This window comes from Primulina tabacum, chromosome 10 (genome assembly GCF_025594145.1).
Source record: "Primulina tabacum isolate GXHZ01 chromosome 10, ASM2559414v2, whole genome shotgun sequence".
NCBI classification, from domain to species: domain Eukaryota; kingdom Viridiplantae; phylum Streptophyta; class Magnoliopsida; order Lamiales; family Gesneriaceae; genus Primulina; species Primulina tabacum.
The window spans coordinates 30433737-30455975 of NC_134559.1; the positions used below are offsets into that span (position 1 = coordinate 30433737).

General features: G+C 41.1%; 12 non-coding genes and 7 pseudogenes across 12 annotated transcripts; all 19 read left to right on the top strand.

Moving 5' to 3' along the window:
• The first annotated feature begins 549 nt into the window (after window positions 1–549).
• LOC142507492 (5S ribosomal RNA) lies at window positions 550–668 on the top strand. Its single transcript, XR_012805748.1, has one exon. It is a non-coding gene; the product is annotated as a 5S ribosomal RNA (ribosomal RNA).
• A 683-nt stretch (window positions 669–1351) lies between these two features.
• On the top strand, window positions 1352–1471 carry LOC142512478 (5S ribosomal RNA; annotated as a pseudogene).
• A 7947-nt stretch (window positions 1472–9418) lies between these two features.
• Window positions 9419–9520, top strand: LOC142512685 (5S ribosomal RNA; annotated as a pseudogene).
• A 688-nt stretch (window positions 9521–10208) lies between these two features.
• Window positions 10209–10327, top strand: LOC142508468 (5S ribosomal RNA). The gene has a single exon (XR_012806679.1). It is a non-coding gene; the product is annotated as a 5S ribosomal RNA (ribosomal RNA).
• Window positions 10328–11010: 683 nt separating this feature from the next.
• Window positions 11011–11129, top strand: LOC142506962 (5S ribosomal RNA). Its single transcript, XR_012805232.1, has one exon. It is a non-coding gene; the product is annotated as a 5S ribosomal RNA (ribosomal RNA).
• A 678-nt stretch (window positions 11130–11807) lies between these two features.
• LOC142516093 (5S ribosomal RNA) lies at window positions 11808–11926 on the top strand. Its single transcript, XR_012811906.1, has one exon. It is a non-coding gene; the product is annotated as a 5S ribosomal RNA (ribosomal RNA).
• Window positions 11927–12602: 676 nt separating this feature from the next.
• On the top strand, window positions 12603–12721 carry LOC142513188 (5S ribosomal RNA). Its single transcript, XR_012809149.1, has one exon. It is a non-coding gene; the product is annotated as a 5S ribosomal RNA (ribosomal RNA).
• Window positions 12722–13403: 682 nt separating this feature from the next.
• LOC142513062 (5S ribosomal RNA) lies at window positions 13404–13522 on the top strand. The gene has a single exon (XR_012809028.1). It is a non-coding gene; the product is annotated as a 5S ribosomal RNA (ribosomal RNA).
• Window positions 13523–14201: 679 nt separating this feature from the next.
• On the top strand, window positions 14202–14320 carry LOC142515644 (5S ribosomal RNA). The gene has a single exon (XR_012811478.1). It is a non-coding gene; the product is annotated as a 5S ribosomal RNA (ribosomal RNA).
• A 686-nt stretch (window positions 14321–15006) lies between these two features.
• LOC142511522 (5S ribosomal RNA) lies at window positions 15007–15124 on the top strand (annotated as a pseudogene).
• Window positions 15125–15807: 683 nt separating this feature from the next.
• Window positions 15808–15926, top strand: LOC142506847 (5S ribosomal RNA). The gene has a single exon (XR_012805122.1). It is a non-coding gene; the product is annotated as a 5S ribosomal RNA (ribosomal RNA).
• Window positions 15927–16610: 684 nt separating this feature from the next.
• On the top strand, window positions 16611–16729 carry LOC142511888 (5S ribosomal RNA; annotated as a pseudogene).
• Window positions 16730–17415: 686 nt separating this feature from the next.
• Window positions 17416–17534, top strand: LOC142516702 (5S ribosomal RNA). The gene has a single exon (XR_012812483.1). It is a non-coding gene; the product is annotated as a 5S ribosomal RNA (ribosomal RNA).
• Window positions 17535–18191: 657 nt separating this feature from the next.
• On the top strand, window positions 18192–18310 carry LOC142514291 (5S ribosomal RNA). Its single transcript, XR_012810191.1, has one exon. It is a non-coding gene; the product is annotated as a 5S ribosomal RNA (ribosomal RNA).
• Window positions 18311–18990: 680 nt separating this feature from the next.
• On the top strand, window positions 18991–19109 carry LOC142507525 (5S ribosomal RNA). Its single transcript, XR_012805780.1, has one exon. It is a non-coding gene; the product is annotated as a 5S ribosomal RNA (ribosomal RNA).
• A 684-nt stretch (window positions 19110–19793) lies between these two features.
• On the top strand, window positions 19794–19912 carry LOC142510778 (5S ribosomal RNA; annotated as a pseudogene).
• Window positions 19913–20595: 683 nt separating this feature from the next.
• On the top strand, window positions 20596–20714 carry LOC142512760 (5S ribosomal RNA; annotated as a pseudogene).
• Window positions 20715–21114: 400 nt separating this feature from the next.
• LOC142512761 (5S ribosomal RNA) lies at window positions 21115–21229 on the top strand (annotated as a pseudogene).
• A 671-nt stretch (window positions 21230–21900) lies between these two features.
• Window positions 21901–22019, top strand: LOC142509696 (5S ribosomal RNA). The gene has a single exon (XR_012807857.1). It is a non-coding gene; the product is annotated as a 5S ribosomal RNA (ribosomal RNA).
• Window positions 22020–22239: the final 220 nt, after the last annotated feature.

Genomic DNA, 22239 nt, shown 5'->3' on the forward strand with positions numbered 1-22239 from the left:
GACAAAATTGTAGCCATATTTGATTGTAAACAGGCAAACGAACGAGATTCATTACTCCGCAATGAGCTGACAAGATTTTAGCTGAATTCCTTCTCTAATTTGCGATTTTCCGCTTCTGTTAAGCTTCCGTTTCCTCGAGAAATCAGCTTAGGAAGTCCGAAATTCGATTTCGGTTCCATTTTATCGTATCCCAGGGATAATAATAGTTTTACATTTGCTATTTTCTTATTATTATTTTTTTTCTATTTTCTGGAAACATTTAGCGATTTTTGTTGTCGTGAGCCAGTTCTGTGCGAAAGGGTATGACGCAGATTACTCCGAAGACGGTTAACTCATTAAAAACAATTATTTCAACTGTTTAGCCATAATTTACGTAAACGGTCGGGACACGAGGACTGCCCAGGGAGGTCACCCATCCTAGCTCTGCCATCGCGCCAGAACGCTTAATTTCATGGTTCTGATTGGGCGGGAGCAGTGCCACGTGTTGTCCATCGCCGCCCACTCCACACGTACACGAGGGATATAAGAATAAACATCCCACTAAATGTCGGGTGCGATCATACCAGCACTAATTCACCGGATCCAATCAGAACTCCGAAGTTAAGCGTTCTTGGGCGAGAGCAGTACTAGGAAGGTTGACCCCCTGTGAAGTCCTCGTGTTGCACCCCTTTTCGTGTTTTTCTATTTTTGATTACTTGTTGATAGACGATTTTTGGCTCAAATCATCTGAATCTCGATCGGGATCAGATAAGACATATGAAATCAACGTAGCTCGGGCACTACCAGATTTGGACAAAATTGTAGCCTAATTTGATTGTAAACGGGCAAACGAACGAGACTCATTACTCCGCAATGAGCTGGCGAGATTTTAGCCGAATTCCTTCTTTAAGACCCACTAATTTACGATTTTCCGCTTCTGTTAAGCTTATGTTTCCTCGAGAAATCCCTTTAGGAAGTCCGAAATTCGATTTCGGATCCATTTTATCGTATCCCAGGCATAATAATATCTTTACATTCGCTATTTCCTTATTCTTATTTTTTTTTCTATTTTCTGGAAACATTTAGCGATTTTTGTTGTCCTGAGCCAGTTCTGTGCGAAATGGTATGACGCAGATTACTCCGGAGACGGTTAACTCATTAAAAAATATTATTTCGACTGTTTAGCCATAATTTACGTAAATCGTCGCGACACGAGGACTTCTCGGGGAGGTCACCCATCCTAGCTCTGCCATCGCGCCAGAACTCTTAACTTCATGGTTCTTATTGGGCGAGAGTAGTGCCGCGTGTTGTCCATCGCCGCTCGCTCCACACGTACTCGAGGGATATAAGAATAGACATCCCACTCAATGTCGAGTGCGATCATACCAGCACTAATGCACCGGATCCTATCAGAAGTCCGAAGTTAAGCGTGCTTGGGCGAGAGCAGTACTAGGATGGGTGACCCCCGGAAAGTTGTCACGCCCCGTGTTCGAAGAGCATGTGACATCCGGCATTGTTTTAACAATTAGTTTTAAACAATTAAGCCTCGTATCGAAATGACTAAAACCAGTCTTTTTCATAAATAAAACATTGTCTTTACATTGACAATAGAATAAAAATAATCAGAGTTGCAAATGCGAAAACTGAACAAAAGGAAAATAAAGTCTTGATTTCTTATATCTTGCTCATCGGCTACCATCCCCAGAAGGCTTCTTGTTCCTCCTCATTCAGTTACTCTTCATTTTAATATGAAATTTGTAAGGGCTGAGTGTTTTGGGAAACACTCAGCAAGTGGGGGTCGATCGATTTCCAATGATACATATAGAACTTAATCTTTAAAACATTTCTTTAACAAACTTTCAAATCTTATCACTTTTAACTCATCATAACAGAAACGAAATAAATATGAGACAGAGGTTATCAGAAGATTCAGAGCAGTTCAGAAACAGATCAGAACAATTCTGAACAGAACAGATCGGAACAGACAGAACACTGTTACTCATCTCATTTCCATGGTCAAATTGTCCCCAATATGTTAGTCCTCTAAGGGTTGAGGCCAGAATACGGTTTTATACCCACCGATGGGGGCCAGACAGAACATGGTTTTATACCCACCAATGGGGGCCAGACAGAATTACAATTCTCGTCCCATTTCAAATCGAGTTGTAATAGTGCAACACAGAATTCAAAGTTTACCAGACAGAACTTATCAGAGTTTCAGACGGATTCAGCGGAACCAACGAATTTCGAAGCATAGAAGAAAACACATAATCGATCGAAATTTTAAAAGACGGTCATCATGCTGTTTTCGAAAAAAGAGGACACATTCATGCATGTCATAACTTATATATTAAAGATTTAAAAATACAAACGAATATACATATCAAAAACCCACTTACAGTACTCTCGAAGTTACGGTTCTAAATGTGCAGAACTTTGGCGAACGAAACTTGTTGAATTTCGGCCAAGTGATGACCGAACCAGGAGATGATCTTCACAACGATGTGGATAGCAAATCACAGCATTGAAAAGCCGGAACAACTCCTCCTTCTTTCTTCTTGCAAGCGACAGCCGAGAGGTGGTTTTGGAGGGAAAGGAGCCAATTTTTCTTGCTGATTTTTGGGTGTGATTTCTTTAGCATGTTGAGGTGGTATTTATAGGTGAAGTATGGTCTTTTCCCCTCCCCATGACCGAAATATTGGAGCCCAAGCAAGCCATCAATGTGGTCAAGGTTAACTCAAGCATCAAAGGTCACCTTGGTTTACTAAAGAGTCCATTCTTGCACAATAAATTGGTCCAAGCCTCTTAGCTCTTCCCTTAGCTCCCTTTCTTGGTTAACTCAATAGTCATCACTTGTATAATAAGTTTTTCCAAACCTTTAGTTCTTTTAGCTCCTTCTTTGGTTAACTCAATGGTCATAAATATGTCCAATCCTTTAGCTCTTCTCCTTGGTTTACTCAAGGGTAATTTCTTGCACATTAAAATTTTCCAATGCTTTAGCTCTCCTCCTAGCTCTATTTTTTTTATTCTTTTAGGACAAGAAAGAATGAGCTTCATTGAGCTAAAAGATTGAGCTCATGAGCATGGGGTTTCTTTTCCAAGAATCTTGGAGCTTCCTTGAGCTGAGGGTTTTAGCTTGTGAGGTAAGAGTTTCCTCTTCCGAGTGGCGTACCCTCAATTCTCAAGGTTTTGCATTGCCTCAGCTTCTTTTTGAGCTACTTTTCGAGCTTTTTGAGGTGCTTTGCTTTGAAAAATCCGGGTTCTCACATCCCACCCTCCTTATTGGAAGTTTCGTCCTCGAAACTTGAGTTAGATAAATCTTTAAAAAGTGAGGGTGCCGAGTGCGCATACGTTCTTCAAATTCCCAAGTTGCTTCTCGTTCCATATGATTCGACCATTGTATCTTGACATATGGAATTGTTCGGCATCTCAGCACTTGGTATTTGGTGTTACTTGAATAAGGACTTCTTCATATTTCATTTCCTCGTTCACATTTCCTTTGATTAGTAGCGGTTCAATTTCAAGAATGCTACTTGGATATGAGACATACTTCCTTAGCTGTGAGACATGGAAGACGTTGTAAATCCTTGACATGCCTGGTGGTAAAGCCCGCTGATAAGCTAGGTTTCCCATTTTTCTCAGTATTTCGAAGGGTCCGACATATCTTGGAGTTATCTTTCTAGAATTGCTGAATCGAACCACTCCTTTCATTGGGGAAACTTTAACATAAGCTTTCACACCATTTTCAAACTCCAACGGTCTTCACTTTAAATAAGCCCAGCTCTTTTGTCGATCATGAGCTGCCTTGCGTTTTTCCTTGATAATAGCTACTTTATCAACAATTCAAGTACCATGATAGCTTTCTCTCTGATTTCAATACTTCCATGATAATTATTGTTATCGGCAAATTCAATCAAAGGGGGGTGTTTATTGGAGTCCGAGGTCCATGGCACACGCCCTAAAATATCTTCAATAGTTCGATCCACCGTCTTTGTCACATGTTTAATTCCTTTTGTGTGAATAGTATTTGAGGCTTTGATGATTGATAAATTTCACACATTTGACACTAAAGAAATTGATTCTCTAGATCTTTGGCTCAAATATAATTGTGGCTAATTCACTATCATGTGTTGGATAATTTTGCTCACATGGTTTTAATTTCATCGATGCATAGGCAATTAATTGCCCTCTTGAATGAGAACACATCACAATCCTCTTTTGATGCATCATTGTAAATTGTGAAATTCTTGCCTTCTTCAGGAAGTACTAATACTAGCGTAGAAACGAGTTTCTTTTTCAAGATCTAAAAACTCTTCTCACATTCTTCACTCTAATTGAATTTAGAGTTCTTCTAAGTGAGCTTGGTGAGCGGAAGAAAATCCTTCAACACATTTTCTTAATAGCCAAATAATCCCGAAAACTTCAAATTTCTATTCCAGTATTCGATCAAGGCCAGTCTATGATTACCTCCACCTTATTGGTGATCCACTGATATGCCCATTTCAGATATTATATGACCGAAGAATGTGACATTTTTTAATCAAAATTCACATTTCTTAAATTTAGTATTTAGTTATTTTTCTCTGAGCATCGGTGGAGCAAGGCGAAGATCTTCCTTGCGGTCTTTCTCACTTGTTGAATATACAAGAATGTCTTCAATAAATGCTACCACAAACTTGCCGAGGAATTTTCTTGAACACTCTGTTCATGAGTTCTATGAATGTTGCTGGAGCATTGGTCATGCCAAAACGTATTATCATGAACTCATAGTGTCCATACCCTTTTCTTTTTAAGGCTGTTTTAGGAATATTCTCTGCCTTGGCCTTCAATTGTGATAGTCTGATCTTAGATAGAGCTTCGAAAAGATCTTAGCTCCTTTTAACTGATAGAAAAGGTCATCTATTCTTGAAAGATGACATTTGTTCTTGATCTCATATAGTACTTTGTCGAATGACACACTATCTTGTACTTTCACCATTCTTCTGTACCAATAAGATTGAATCTCCCCAAGAAGAGGCACTTGGTCTGATTTGTTTTTGTCTAACAAATCTTGGAATCGAACTTTTATCTCCTTGAGTTCAACTGAAGCCATTTGCTAGGGTTCTTTAGATATTGGTGCAGCACGAGCTATAAAGTTACTTTCGAATTCTTTCACGATCTGAGATAATTCAAAGTAACGCTTCCAGAACTCTCGTACCCCGGGAATATTTTTATATCTTGAGCTCAATTCCTTCTTTTTCTTCTCTCATTATCGCTAGTTAGACTTCTTAGCCATACTCCATGGCTTTCTAAGTTTGAGAAGCAGAAAGGAAGGATTTTTGTTCCTTATCCTTGCCATAAAATACGATTTATTCTTGGATTGGAGTTTGGCATTCTTACCTCGACCATCTAACACTGCATGATTCTTGTCCAACCAACCAATTCTCAGAATGACGTTGAAATTTACCATAGTACACTAAATAAAATCGGCACTGAATATATGCGTATCCATATTTATTGTGTTCTAAATTATCACGATTACTATCTCCAAACATAAAATCAATATAGAATCTTAGAACATAACTCCTTATCAGCCTATTGACTTAAGTCCCAATAACCTAGTTAAAATTTCTTTCAACATTGTACGGAAGAAATTAATTCCTCAAACAATTCTTCTTTTACTAAATCTGTCTTTAATCAAAACTATGAGCCTAACATGCTTTAATACAAACAAGCTTCGTTGGATGTCTTTCTCCACAAATCTTTCCCCTATTTTTCTTTTTACTATAAGAAGAGTCATAACCTATTATGCATGCTACACTTCCCTTGATGTCCACCAATATCTCATAACTCTCTTTATTTACCTAAGGTAATGACCTTAATTTCTTAACTTAAGTTATTGTTTCTTAACTTTATTAAATATTCCAAAATCTTACATATTTAAATTTATCGCTTAATAGCCCAAATTTAAATGTCCATACCATTAATTATTGACATAAAAATCAACTTTTACATCTGAATATCAAAACTTATATAATTCTTATCTCATATTTTCATAAATAATTTATTATCCGCGAATCAAACATTTCATCTTAAGTCGGAAGAATTCGCAAATGTAAGTCAACTTATATCAGAGTATTTTTATTCCCAAAAATATAAGTCAAATTATCTTTGATAGGTATGTTCCCAAAATATATTTCAACTTATCTATGTACATTCTCAAAGAAATGTTACACTTTTTTCTTTCATATCATTTAACCATAATACCAGTCTAGCCTACTTTATCATCTCTCAACATTACTGTTCTTTTTCCACTACATCCATAGGTGCTTCTTCTTCTTCTTCCACATTTTCCACGACAAGGTGCGCAGTCTATCCATTGCACCATGAAGCTTGGCGATGTAACGTTCTTACTTGCTAGAAAGGTCTTCATGTTGATGACGAGAACGGTTAGCAAGGTTTTTCTAAGTTTCAATCCTTACTATCAACTTTCGATTAAGGGAAACTAGTCATTCCACGTGTAGTGTTAGGGCGAGCTGGCTCTATGCTCGATCAAGGTGATGGTTGAGATTATGTATATCAGTTTGAAGCAGATTCTTAATCTTTGTGAGTTCTTGTTTATCTTGTTTTCCTCAAGTAATGTTGACGCATGCGAAGTGCGGCTTGAGCACGAGTACAAGACCATAAATTGAGGTAAAATTTCATAATGGTATCAAAGTAAAGGATAGAAAGGTAAAAAAATTTGATTGAAACAAAGATTTCGTGGAACTTTCTATACTACAAATTTCAGAATGATTGAAGGAAATAGATTTCGAATTTCTCAAAGAATTTTGGAAAGATTGAGAGTTTGTTTCAGAATGTACTAGGCTTTTGCCAAAATTTGACTTCTTCAAATTTTGTCTGTCAAAATCCCAGCAGGATTATGAACCTGGCGGCTCTGATACCACTTAAATGTCACGCAAAGTGTCTGAAGCGCCTGTGACATCCGGCATTGTTTTCACAATTACTTTAAAATAATTAAGCCTCGTATCGAAATGCCAAAAACCAGTCTTTTTCATAAATAAAACATTGTCTTTACATTGACAATAGAATAAAAATACATCAGAGTTGCAAATGCGGAAACTGAACAAAAGGAAAATAAAGTCTTGATTTCTTGTATCTTGCTCATCGGCTACCATCCCCATAAGGCTCCTTGTTCTTCCTCATTCAGTTGGTCTTCATTTTAATCTGAAATTTGTAAGGGGTGAGTGTTTTGGGAAACACTCAGTAAGTGGGGGTCGATCGATTTCCTATGATACATATAGAACTTAATCTTTAAAACATTTCTTTAACAAACTTTCAAATCTTATCATTTTTAACTCATCATAACAAAAACAAAATAAATATGAGACAGAGGTTATCAGAAGATTCAGAGCAGTTCAGAAACAGATCAGAACAATTCAGAACAGAACAGATCGGAACAGACAGAACACTGTTACTCATCTCATTTCCATGGTCAAATTGTTCCCAATATGTTAGTCCTCTAAGAGGTGAGGCCAGAACACGGTTTTATACCCACCAATGGAGGCCAGAAAGAACATGGTTTTATACCCACCAATGGGGGCCAGACAGAATTACAATTCTCGTCCCATTTCAAATCGAGTTGTAACAGTGCAACACAGAATTCAAAGTTTACAAGACAGAACGTATCAGAGTTTTCAGATATCAGAGTTTCAGACGGATTCAGCGGAACCAAAGAATTTCGAAGCATAGAAGAAAACACATAATCGATCGAAATTTTAAAAGACGGTCATCATGCTGTTTTCGAAAAAAGAGGACACACATTCATACATGTCATGACTTATATATTCAAGATTTAAAAATACAAACGAATATACATATCAAAAACCCACTTACAATACTCTCGAAGTTACGTTTCGAAATGTGCAGAACTTTGGCGAACGAAACTTGTTGAATTTCGGTCAAGTGATGACCGAACCAGGAGATGATCTTCACAACGATGTGGATAGCAAATCACAGAATTGAAAAGCCGGAACAACTCTTCCTTCTTTCTTCTTGCAAGCGACAGCCGAGAGGTGGTTTTGGAGGGAAATGAGCCGATTTTTCTTGCTGATTTTTGGGTGTGATTTCTTTAGCATGTTGAGGTGGTATTTATAGGTGAAGGATGGACTTTTCCCCTCCCCATGGCCGAAATATTGGAGCCCAAGCAAGCCATCAATGTGGTCAAGGTTAACTCAAGCATCAAAGGTCACCTTGGTTTAGTAAAGAGTCCATTCTTGCACAATAAATTGGTCCAAGCCTCTTAGCTCTTCCCTTAGCTCCCTTTCTTGGTTAACTTAATAGTCATCACTTGTATAATAAGTTTGTCCAAACCTTTAGTTCTTTTAGCTCCTTCTTTGGTTAACTCAATGGTCATAAATATATCTTATCCTTTAGCTTTTCTCCTTGGTTTACTCAAGGGTAATTTCTTGCACATTAAATTTTTCCAATGCTTTAGCTCTCCTCCTAGCTCTATTTTTTTTATTCTTTTAGGACAAGAAAGAATGAGCTTCATTGAGGTAAAAGATTGAGCTCATGAGAATGGGGTTTCTTTTCCAAGAATTTTGGAGCTTCCTTGAGCTGAGGGTTTTAGCTTGTGAGGTAAGGGTTTCCTCTTCCGAGTGACGTACCCACAATTCTCAAGAGTTTACGTTGCCTCGGCTTCTTTTTGAGCTACTTACCGAGCTTTTAAGGTGCTTTGCTTTGAAAAATCCGGGTTCTCACAGAAGTCCTCGTGTTGCACCCCTTTTCGTGTTTTTCTATTTTTGATTACTTGTTGACAGACGATTTTCGGTTCAAATCATCTGAACCTCGATCGGAACCAGATAAGACATGTGAAATCAACTTAGCTCATGCACTGCCGGATTTGGACAAAATTGTAGCCTAATTTGATTGTAAATGGGCAAACGAACGAGACTCATTACTCCGCAATGAGCTGGCGAGATTTTAGCCGAATTCCTTTTCTAAGACCCTCTAATTTGCGATTTTTCGCTTTTGTTAAGCTTCCGTTTACGCGAGAAATCCGCTTAGGAAGTCCAAATTTTATTCCGGTTCCATTTTATCGTATCCCAGGCATAATAATAGCTTTACATTCGCTATTTTCTTATTCTTATTTTTTTTCTATTTTCTCGAAACATTTAGCGATTTTTGTTGTCGTGAGCCGGTTCTCTGCGGAAGGGTATGATGTAGATTACTCCGGAGACGGTTAACTCATTAAAAATAATTATTTTGACTGTTTTATCCATAATTTACGTAAATGGTCGCGACACGAGGACTTCCCGGGGTGGTCACACATCTGCCATCGCGCCAGAACGCTTAACTTCATGGTTCTGATTGGGTGAGAGGTGTGCCGCGTGTTGTCCATTGCCGCCCGCTCCACACGTACTCGATGGATATAAGAATAAACATTTCACCCAATTTTGGGTGCGATCATACTAGTACTAATGCACTGGATCCCATCATAACTCCGAAGTTAAGCGTGCTTGGGCGAGACCAGTACTGGGAAGTCCTCGTGTTGCACCCCTTTTCGTGTTTTTCTATTTTTGATTGATTACTTGTTGATAGACGATTTTCGGCTCAAATCATCTAAATCTCGATCGTGACCAGATAATACATGTGAAATCAACGTAACTTGGGCACTGCCGGATTTGGACAAAATTGTAGCCTAATTTGATTGTAAACGGGCAAACGAACGAGACTCATTATTCCGCAATGAGCTGACGAGATTTTAGCCGAATTCCTTCTCTAAGACCCTCTAATTTGCGATTTTTTGCTTCTGTTAAGCTTTCGTTTCTCGAGAAATCCTCTTAGGAAGTTCAAAATTCGATTACGGTTCCATTTTATCGTATCCCAGGAATAATAATAGCTTTACATTTGCTATTTTCTTCTTTTTATTTTTTTTTTCTATTTTCTGGCAACATTTAGCGATTTTTGTAATCGTGAGCCGATTCTGCGCGGAATGGTATGACGCAGATTACTCCGGAGACGGTTAACTAATTAAAAACATTTATTTCGACTTTTTTAGCCATAATTTACGTAAACGGTTGCGACACGAGGACTTCCCGGGGAGGTCACCCATCCTAGCTCTGCCATCGCGCCAGAATGCTTAACTTCATGGTTCTGATTGGGCTAGAGCAGTGCCGCGTTTTGTCCATCGCCGCCCGCTCCACACGTACTCGAGGGATATAAGAATAAACATCCCACTCAATGTCGGTTGCGATCATACCAGCAATAATGCACCGTATCCCATCAGAACTCCGAAGTTAAGCGTGCTTGGGCGAGAGCAGTACTAGGATGGGTGAACCCCTAGGAAGTCCTCGTGTTGCACCCCATTTCGTGTTTTTCTATTTTTGATTAGTTGTTGACATACGATTTTCAGTTCAAATCATCTGAATCTCGATCGGGACCAGATAAAACATGTGAAATCAACGTAGCTCGGGCACTGCCGGATTTGGACAAAATTGTAGCCTAATTTTTTTGTAAACGGGCAAACGAACGAGACTCATTACTCCGCAATGAGCTGACGAGATTTTAGACGAATTCCTTCTCGAACATCCTCTAATTTGCGATTTTCCGCTTCTGTTAAGCTTCCGTTTCATCGAGAAATCCGCTTAGGAAGTTCGAAATTCGATTACGGTTCCATTTTATCATATCCCAGGCATTATAGTAGCTTTACATTCGCTATTTTCTTCTTCTTATTTTTTTTCTATTTTCTGGGAAAATTTAGCGATTTTTATTATCGTGAGACGGTTCTGTGCGGAAGGGTATGACGCAGATTACTCCGGAGACGGTTAACTCATTAAAAACTATTATTTCGACAGTTTTAGCCACAATTTACGTAAACGGTCGCGACACGAGGACTTCCCAGGGAGGTCAACCATCCTAGCACTGCCATCGCACCAGAACGCTTAACTTCATGGTTCTGATTGGGCGAGAGCATTGCCGCGTGTTGTCCATCGCCGCCCGCTCCACACGTACTCGAGGGATATGAGAATAAACATCCCACTCAAATTCGGGTGCGATCATACCCGCACTAATGCACTAGATCCCCTCAGAACTCCGAAGTTAAGCGTGCTTGGGCGAGAGCAGTACTAGTATGGGTGACCCCCTAGGAAGTCCTCGTGTTGCGCCCATTTTCGTTTTTTTTATTTTTGCTTACTTGTTGACAGACGATTTTCGGCTCAAATCATCTGAATCTCGATCGGGACCTGATAAGACATGTGAAATCAACGTAGCTCGGGCACTGTCGGATTTGGAAAAAATTGTAGCCTAATTTGATTGTAAACGGACAAACAAACGAGACTTATTATTCCGCAATGAGCAGACGAGATTTTAGCCGAATTCCTTCTCTAAGACCGTCTAATTTGCGATTCCGATTCTGTAAAGCTTCTGTTTCCACGAGAAATCCGCTTAGGAAGTTCGAAATTCGATTCAGGTTCCATTTTATCGTATCCCAGGCATAACAATAGCTTTACATTCGCTATTTTATTCTTCTTATTTTTTTTCTATTTTCTGGGAATATTTAGCGATTTTTTTTGTCGTGACCCGGTTCTGTGCGGAAGGGTATGACACATATTACTCCGGAGACGGTTAAATCAATAAAACAATTATTTCGATTGTTTTATCCATAATTTACGTAAACGGTCGCGACACGAGGACTTCCAAGGGAGGTAACCCATCCTAGCTTTGCCATCGCGCCGGAACGCTTAACTTCATTGTTCTGATTGGGCGAGAGCAGTGCCCGTGTTGTCCATCGTCATCCGCTCCACACGTACTCGAGGGATATAAGAATAAACATCCCACACAATGTCGGGTGCGATCATACTAGCAATAATGAACCAGATCCCATCCGAACTCTGAAGTTAAGCGTGCTTGGGCGAGAGCAGTACTAGGATGGGTGACCCCCTGGGAAGTCCCTGTGTTGCACCCCTTTTCGTGTTTTTCTATTTTTGATTACTTGTTGACAGACGATTTTCGGCTCAAATCATCTGAAAATCGATCGGGATCAGATAAGACATGTGAAATCAACGTAGCTCGGGTACTGCCGGATTTGGACAAAATTTTAGGCGAATTTGATTGAACGGGCAAACGAACGAGACTCATTACTCTGCAACGAGCTGGCAAGATTTTAGCCGAATTCCTTCTCTAAGACCCTCTAATTTGCGATTTTCCGATTCTGTTAAGCTTTCGTTTTCCGCGAGAAATCCGGTTAGGAAGTTCGAAATTCGATTCCGGTTCCATTTTATCGTATCTCAGGCATAATAATAGCTTTACATTCGCTATTTTCTTCTTCTTATTTTTTTTTCTATTTTCTGGGAACATTTAGCGATTTTTTTTGTCGTGAGCCGGTTCTATGCGAAAGGGTATGACACAGATTACTCTGGAGACGGTTAACTCATTAAAAACAATAATTTCGACTGTTTTAGCTATAATATACGGTCGTGACATGAGGACTTCCCAGAGAGGTCACCCATCCTAGCTCTGCCATCGCGCCAGAACGCTTAACTTCATGGTTTTGATTGGGCGAGAGCAGTGCCCGTGTTGTCCATCGCCGCCCGCTCTACACGTACTCGAGGGATATAAGAATAAAAATCCTACTCAATGTCGGGTGCGATCATACCGGCACTAATGCACCGGATCCCATCAGAACTCCGAAGTTAAGCGTGCTAGGGCGAGAGCAGTACTAGGATTGGTGACCCCCTGGGAAGTCCTCGTGTTGCACCCCTTTCGTGTTTCTCTATTTTTGATTACTTGTTGATAGACGATTTTAGGATAAAATCATCTGAATCTCGATCGGGACCAGATAAGACATGTGAAATCAACGTAGCTCGGGCACTGTAGGATTTGAACAAAATTGTAGGCTAATTTGATTGTAAACGGGCAAACGAACGAGACTCATTACTCCACAACGAGCTGGCGAGATTTTAGCCGAATTCCGTCTCTAAGACCCTCTAATTTGCGATTCTCCGCTTCTGTTAAGCTTCCGTTTCCTCGAGAAATCCGCTTAGGAAGTCCGAAATTCGATTCCGGTTCCATTTTATCGTATCCCAAGCATAATAATAGCTTTACATTCGCTATTTTCTTCTTCTTATTATTTTTTCTATTTTCTGGTAACATTTAGCGATTTTTTTTGTCGTGAGCCGGTTCTATGCTGAAGGATATGACGCAGATTACTCCGGAGACGGTTAACTCATTAAAAACAATTATGTTGACAGTTTTTTCCATAATTCAAGTAAACGGTCGCGACACGAGGACTTCCCAGGGAGGTCACCTATCCTAGCTCTGCCATCGCGCAAGAACGCTTAACTTCATGGTTTTGGTTGGGAGAGAGCAGTGCCCGTCTTGTCCTTCGCCGCCCGCTCCACACGTACTCGAGGGTTATAAGAATAAAAATCCCACTCAATGTAGGGTGCGATCATACCGGCACTAATGCACCGGATCCCATCAGAACTCCGAAGTTAAGCGTGCTTGGGCGAGGGCAGTACTAGGATTGGTGACCCCCTGAGAAGTCCTCGTGTTGCACCCCTTTTCGTGTTTTTCTATTTTTGATTACTTGTTCACAGACGAGTTTTGGATCAAATCATCTGAATGTCGATCGGGACCAGATAAGACATGTGAAATCAACGTAGCTCGGGCACTGTAGGATTTGGACAAAATTGTCGGCTAATTTGATTGTAAACGGGCAAACGAACAAGACTCATTACTCCGCAACGAGGTGGCGAGATTTTAGCCGAATTCCTTCTCTAAGACCCTCTAATTTGTGATTCTCCGTTTCTGTTAAGCTTCCGTTTCCTCGAGAAATCCGTTTAGAAAATCAGAAATTCGATTCTGGTTCCATTTTATCGTATCCCAGGCATAATAATAGCTTAACATTCGCTATTTCTTCTTCTTTTTTTTCTATTTTTTGTGAATATTTAGCGATTTTTGTTGTCGTGAGCCAGTTCTGTGCGGAAGGGTATGACGGATATTACTCCGGAGACGGTTAAGTCATTAAAAACAATTATTTCGACTGTTTTAACCATAATTTACGTAAATGGTTGCGACACGAGGACTTCCCAGAGAGGTCACCCATCCTAGCTCTGCCATCGCGCCAAAACGCTTAACTTCATGGTTCTGATTGGGCGAGAGCAGCGCCACGTGTTGTCCATCGCCGCCCGCTCCAAACGTACTCGAGGGATATAAGAATAAACATCACACTCAATGTCGGGTGCGATCATACCAGCACTAATGCACCGGATCCCATTAGAACTCCGAAGTAAATCTTGCTTGGGCGAGAGCAGTACTAGGATGGGTGACCCCCAGGGAAGTCCTCGTGTTGCACCCCTTTTCGTGTTTTTTTATTTTTGATTACTTGTTGACAGACGATTTTCGGCTCAAATCATCTGAATCTCGATCGGGACCAGATAAGACATGTGAAATCGACGTAGCTCGGGCACTGCCGGATTTGGACAAAATTGTAGCCTAATTTGATTGTAAACGGGCAAACGAACGAGACTCATTACTCCGCAATGAGCTGGCGAGATTTTAGCAGAATTCCTTCTCTAAGACCCTCTAATTTGCGATTTTTCGCTTCTGTTAAGCTTCCGTTTCCTCGAGAAATCCGCTTAGAAAGTCCGAAATTCGATTCCGGTTCCATTTTATCGTATCCCAGGCATAATAATAGCTTTACATTCGCTATTTTCTTCTTTTTAATTTTTTTTTACTATTTTCTTGGAACATTTAGCGAATTTTGTTGTCGTGAGCCAAATCTGTGCGGAAGGGTATGACGCAGATTACTCCGGAGATGGTTAACTCATTAAAAACTATTATTTCAACTGCTTTATAAATAATTTACGTAAACGGTCGCGACACGAAGATTTCCCAGGGAGGTCACCCATCCTAGCTCTGCCATCGCGCCAGAACGCTTAACTTCATGGTTCTTATTGGGCGAGAGCAGTGCCGCATGTTGTCCATCGCGGACCGCTCTACACGTACTCGAGGGATATAAGAATAAACATCCCACGCAATGTCGGGTGAGATCATACCAGCACTAATGCACCGGATCCCATCAGAACTCCGAAGTTAAGCGCGCTTGGGCGAGAGCAGGAATAGGATGGTTGACCCCTGGGAAGTCTTCGTGTTGCACCCCTTTTCGTGTTTTTCTATTTTTGATTACTTGTTGACATAAGAATTTCGGCTCAAATCATCTGAATCTCGATCGGGACCAGATAAGACGTGTGAAATCAATGTAGCTCGGGCACTGCCGGATTTGGACAAAATTGTAGGTTAAATTGATTGTAAACGGGCAAACGAACGAGACTCATTGCTCCGCAATGAGCTGGCGAGATTTTAGCCGAATCCCTTGTCTAAGACCCTCTAATTTGCGATTTTCCGCTTCTTTTAAGCTTCCGTTTCCTCGAAAAATCCGCTTAGCAAGTCCGAAATTCGATTCCGGTTCCATTTTATCGTATGCCAGGCGTAATAATAGCTTTACATTCGCTATTTTCTTCTTCTTATTTTTTTTCTATTTTCTGGGAATATTTAGCGATTTTTGTTGTCGTGAACCGGTTCTGTGCGGAAGGGTATGATGCAGATTACTCTGGAGACAGTTAATTCATTAAAAACAATTATTTCGACAGTTTTATCCATACTTTATGTAAATGGTCGCGATACGAGGACTTCCAAGGGAGGCCACCCATCCTAGCTCTTCCATCGTGTCAGAACGCTTAACTTCATCGTTCTAATTGGGCGAGAGCAGTGCCGTGTGTTGTCCATCGTCGCCCGCTCTACACGTACTCGAGGGATATAAGAATAAACATCCCACTCAATGTCGGGTGCGATCATACCAGCACTAATGCACCGGATCTCATCAGAACTCCGAAGTTAAGCGTGCATGTGCGAGAGCAGTACTAGGATGGGTGATCCCTTGGAAAGTCCTTGTGTTGCACCCCTTTTCGTGTTTTTTATTTTTTATTACTTGTTGACAGACGATTTTCCGCTCAAATCATCTGAATCTCGATCGTGACCAGATAAGACATGGGAAATAAACGTAGCTCGGGCACTGCCGGATTTGGGCAAAATTGTAGGTTAATTTGATTGTAAACGGGCAAACGAACGAGACTTATTACTCCGCCACGAGGTGCCGAGATTTTAGCCGAATACCTTCTCTAAGACCCTCTAATTTGCATTTTTCCGTTTCTTTTAAACTTTCGTTTCCTCGAGAAATATTTATAGATAGTCCGAAATTCGATTCCGGTTCCATTTTACCGTATACCCACGCATAATAATAGTTTTACATTCGCTATTTTTTTATTCTTAATTTTTTTTTTATTATCTGGGAACATTTAGCGATTTTTGTTGTTGTGAGCCGGTTCTGTGCGGAAGGGCATGACGCAGATTACTCCAGAGACGGTTAACTCATTAAAAACAATTATTTCGACTGTTTTAGCCATAATTTACGTAAACGGTCGCGACACGAGGACTGCCCAGGGAGCTCACCCATCCTAGCTGTGCCATCGCTCCAGAACGCTTAACTTCATGGTTCTGATTGGGCGAGAGCAGTGCCGCGTGTTGTCCGTCGCAGCCCGCTCCACACGTACTCGAGGGATATAAGAATAAACATCCCACTCAATGTCGTGTCTGATCATATCAGCACTAATGCACTGGATCCCATCTGAACTACGAAGTTAAGCGTGCTTGGGCGATAGCAGTACTAGGATGGGTGGCCCACTGGGAAGTCCTCGTGTTGCACCTCTTTTCGTGTTTTTCTATTTTTGATTACTTGTTGACAGACGATTTTTGGCTCAAATCATCTGAATGTCGATCGGGACCCGATAAGACATCTGAATTAAACGTAGCTCGGGCACTGCCGGATTTGGGCAAAATTGTAGGCTAATTTGATTGTAAACGGGCAAACGAACGAGACTCATTACTCCGCAATGAGCTGGCAAGATTTTAGCCGAATGCCTTCTATAAGACCCTCTAATTTGCGATTTTCCGTTTCTTTTAAGATTCCGTTTCCTCGAGAAATCTTCTTAGGAAGTCCGAAATTCGATTCCGGTTCCATTTTACCGTATACCCACGCATAATAATATCTTTACATTCGTTATTTTCTTATTCTTAATTTTTTTTTCTGTTTTATGGGAACATTTAGCGATTTTTGTTGTCGTGAGCCGGTTCTGTGCGGAAGGGTATGACGCAGATTATTCCGGAGACGGTTAACTCATTAAAAACAATTATTTCGACTGTTTTAGCCATAATTTACGTAAACGGTCGCGACACGAGGATTGCCCACGGAGGTCACCCATCCTAGCTCTGCCATCGCTCCAGAACGTTTAACTTCATGGTTCTGATTGGGAGAGAGCAATGCCGCGTGTTGTCCATCACCGCCCGCTCCACGCGTACTCGAGGGATATAAGAATAAAAATCCCACTCAATGTCGGGTGCGATCATACTAGCACTAATGCATCGGATCCCATCAGAACTCCGAAGTTAAGCGTGCTTGGGCGAGAGCAGTACTAGGATGAGTGACCCATTGGGAAGTCCTCGTGTTGCATCCCTTTTCGTGTTTTTCTATTTTTGATTACTTGTTGACAGACGATTTTCGGCTCAAATCATCTGAATCTCGATCGGGACCAGATAAGACATGTGAAATCAACGTAGCTCGGGCACTGCCGGATTTGGACAAAATTAGAGCCTAATTTGATTGTAAACTCCGCAATGAGCTGACGAGATTTTAGCCGAATTTCTTCTCTAAGACCCTCTAATTTGCGATTTTCCGCTTCTGTTAAGCTTTCGTTTCCTCGAGAAATCATCTTAGGAAGTTCGAAATTTGATTCCGGTTCCATTTTATCGTATCTCAGGCATAATAATAGCTTTACATTCGCTATTTTCTTCTTCTTATTTTTTTTTCTATTTTCTGGTAACATTTAGCAATTTTTTTGTCGTGATCCGGTTCGTGCGGAATGGTATGACGCAGATTACTCCGGAGACGGTTAACTCATTAAAAACAATTATTTCGACTGTTTTAGCCATAATTTATGTAAACGGTCGCGACAAGAGGACTTCCCAAGGAGGTCACCCATCCTAGCTCCGCCATCGCACCAGAACGCTAACTTCATGGTTCCGATTGGGCGAGAGCTGTGCCGCGTGTTGTCCATCGCCGCCCGCTCCACACGTACTCGAGGGATATAAGAATAAAAATGCCATTGAATGTCGGGTGCGATCATACCAGCACAAATGCACCGGATCCCATCAGAACTCCGAAGTTAAGCGTGCTTGGGCGAAAGCAGTACTAGAATGGGTGACTCCCTGGGAAGTCCTCGTGTTGCACCCCTTTTCGTGTTTTTCTATTTTTGATTACTTAATGACAGACAATTTTCGGCTCAAATCATCTGAATCTCGATCGGAACCATATAAGACATGTGAAATCAACGTAGATCGGGCACGGCTGGATTTGGACAAAATTGTAGGCTAATTTGATTGTAAACGGGCAAACGAACGAGACTGAATACTCCGCAACGAGGTGGCGAGTATTAGCCGAATTCCTTCTCTAAGACCCTCTAATTTGCGATTTTCCGCTTCTGTTAAGCTTCTGTTTCCTCGAGAAATCCACTTAGTAAGTTCATAAATAGATTCCGGTTCCATTTTATCGTATCCGAGGCATAATAATAGCTTTACATTCGCTATTTTCTTCTTCTTATTTTTTTCTATTTTCAGGGAACATTTTGCAATTTTTGTTGTCGTGAGCCTGTTCTGTGCGGAAGGGTATGACGCAGATTATCCGAAGACGGTTTACTCATTAAAAAAAATTATTTCGACTTTTTTAGCCATAATTTACGTAAACGGTCTTGAAACGAGGACTTCCCAGGGAGTTCACCCATCCTAGCTCTGCCATCGCGTCAGAACGTTTAACTTCATGGTTCTGATTCGAAGAGAGCAGTGCCGCGTGTTGTCCATCGCCGCCCGCTCCACACGTACTCGAGGGATATAAGAATAAACATCCCACTCAATGTTGAGTGTTATCATAACAGCACTAATGCACCGGATCCCTTCAGAACTCCGAAGTTAAGCGTGCTTGGGCGAGAGCAGTACTAGGATGGGTGACCCCCTAGGAAGTCCTCGTGTTGCATCCCTTTTCGTGTTTTTCTATTTTTCGTTACTTGTTGATAGACGATCTTCGGCTCAAATCATCTGAATCTCGGTCTGGAACAGATAAGACATGTGAAATCAACCTTGCTCGGACACTGCCGGATTTGGACAAAATTGTAGCCTAATTTGATTGTAAACAGGCAAACGAACGAGACTCATTACTCCGCGAGGAGCTGACGAGATTTTAGCCGAATTCCTTCTCTAAGACCCTCTAATTTGCAATTTTCCGCTTCTGTTAAGCTTCCGTTTCCATGAGAAATCCGCTAAGGAAGTTCGAAATTCGATTCTGGTTCCATTTTATCGTATCTCAGGCATAATAATAGCTTTACATTTGCTATTTCCTTATTCTTATTTTTTTTTCTATTTTCTGGGAACATTTAGCGATTTTTGTCGTCGTGAGCCGGTTCTGGGCGGAAGGGTATGACGCAGATAACTCCGAAGACGGTTAACTCATTAAAAAAAATTATTTTGACTGTTTTAGCTATAATTTAAGTAAACGGTCGCGACAGGAGGACTTACCAGGGAGGCCACCCATCCTAGCTCTGCCATCGCTCCAGAACGCTTAACTTCATGGTTTTGATTGGGCGAGAGCAGTGCCGCGTGTTGTCTATCCCCGCCCGCGCCACACGTACTCGAGGGATATAAGAATAAACATCCCACTCAATGTCGGGTGCGATCATACCAGCAATAATGCACCGGATCCCATCAAAACTCCGAAGTTAAGCGTGCTTTGGTGAGAGCAATACTAGGATTGGTGACCCCCTGGGAAGTCCTCGTGTTGCACCCCTTTTCGTGTTTCTCTAATTTTGATTACTTGTTGACATACAATTTTCGGCTAAAATCATCTGAATCTCGATCGAGACCAGATAAGACATGTGAAATCAATGTAGCTCGGGAACTGCCGGATTTTGAAAAAATTGTTGCCTAATTTGATTGTAAAATGGCAAACGAACGAGACTCATTACTCCGCAATGAGCTGGCGAGATTTTAGCCGAATTCCTTCTCTAATACCCTATAATTTGCGATTTTTTTCTTCTGTTAAGATTCCGTTTCCTCGAGAAATCTGCTTAGAAAGTTCGAAATTAAATTCCGGTTCCATTTTATCTTATCTCAGGCATAATAATAGCTTTACATTCGTTATTTTCTTATTCTTAATTTTTTTCTATTTTCTAGGAACATTTATCGATTTTTGTTGTCGTGAGCCGGTTCTGTGCGGAAGAGTATGACGCAGATTACTACGGAGACGGTTAACTCATTAAAAAAAATTATTTCGACTGTTTTATCCATAATTTACGTAAACAGTCGCGACACGAGGACTTCCGAGGGAGGTCACCCATCCTAGCTCTGCCATCGCACCAGAACGCTTAACTTCATGGTTCTGATTGGGCGAGAGAAGTGCCGCGTGTTGTCCATCGCCGTCCGCTCCACATGTACTCGAGGGATATACGAATAAAAATCCCACTGAATGTCGAGTGCGATTATACCAGCACTAATGCACCGGATCCCATCATAACTCCGAATTTAAGCACGCTTTGGCGACCACAGTACTAGGATGGGTGACCCATTAGGAAGTTCTCGTGTTGCACACCTTTTCGTGTTTTTCTATTTTTGATTACATGTTGACAGACGATTTTGGGCTCAAATCATCTGAATCTCGATCGGACCAATAAAACATTCTTATTTTTTCTATTTTCTGGGAACATTTAGCGATTTTGTTGTTGTGAGCCGGTTCTGTGCGGAAGGGTATGACGCAGATTACTCTGGAGGACGGTTACTAATTAAAAACATTATTTCGACTGTTTTAAGCCATAATTTAAGTAACGATCGCGACAGGAGGACTTCTAAGGGAGGTCCCCTATCCTAGCTCTTCCATCCGCCAGAACGCTTAACTTCATGGTTCTGATTGAGCGAGAGCAGTGCCGCGTGTTTCCATCGCCGTCCGCTCCACACGTACCCAGGGGATATAAGAAGAACATCCCACTCAATGTCGGGTGCGATCATACCAACACTAATGCCTGGATCCATCATAACTCCGAAGTAAGCGTGCTGGGCGAGAGCAGTACTAGGAGGGGTGACCCCCTGGGAAGTCCTCGTGTTGCACCCCTTTTCGTGTTTTTCTATTTTTGATTACTTGTTGACAACAATTTTCGGCTCAAATCATCTGAATCTCGATCGGGACCATATAAGACATGTGAAATCAACGTAGCTTGGGCACTGCCGGATTTGACAAAATTGTAGCCTAATTTGATTGTAAACGGGCAAACGAACGAGACTCATTACTCCGCAATGAGCTGGCGAGAATTTAGCCGAATTCCTTCTCTAAGACTTCTAATTTGCGATTTTCCGCTTCTATTAAGCTTCGTTTCCTCAAGAAATCCGCTTAGGAGTTCGAAATTAAATTCCGGTTCCATTTTATCTTATCTCAGCATAATAATAGCTTTACATTCGTTATTTTCTTATTCTTAATTTTTTTCTATTTTCTGGGAACATTTAGCGATTTTTGTTGTCGTGAGCCGGTTCTGTGCGGAAGGGTATGACGCAGATTACTCTGGAGACAGTTAACTCATTAAAAACAATTATTTCAACTGTTTTATAATAATTACATAAAAATCGCGACACGAGGACTGCCCAGGGGGTCACCCATCTTAGCTCTGCCATCGCGCCAGAACGCTTAACTTCAGGGTTCTGATTGGGCTTGAGCAGTGCCGAGTGTTGTCCATCGCCGCCCGCTCCACACGTACCGAGGATATAAGAATAAACATCCCACTCAATGTCGGGTGCGATCATACCAGCACTAATTCATTGGATCCCATCAGAACTCCGAAGTTAAGCGTGCTTGGGCGAGAGCAGTACTAGGATGGGTAACCCCCCTGGGAAGTCCTCGTGTGCGCCCCTTTTCGTTTTTCTATTTTTTTATTACTTGTTGACAGACGATTTTCGGTTCAATCATCTAATCTCGATTAGGACCAGATCAGACATGTGAAATCAACGTAGCTCGGGCACTGCCGGATTTGGAAAAATTGTTGGCTAATTTTATTGTAAACGGGAAAAAGAACGAGACTCATACTAACGCAACGAGTGGCGAGATATTCGCTTAATTCCTTTTCTAAGGCC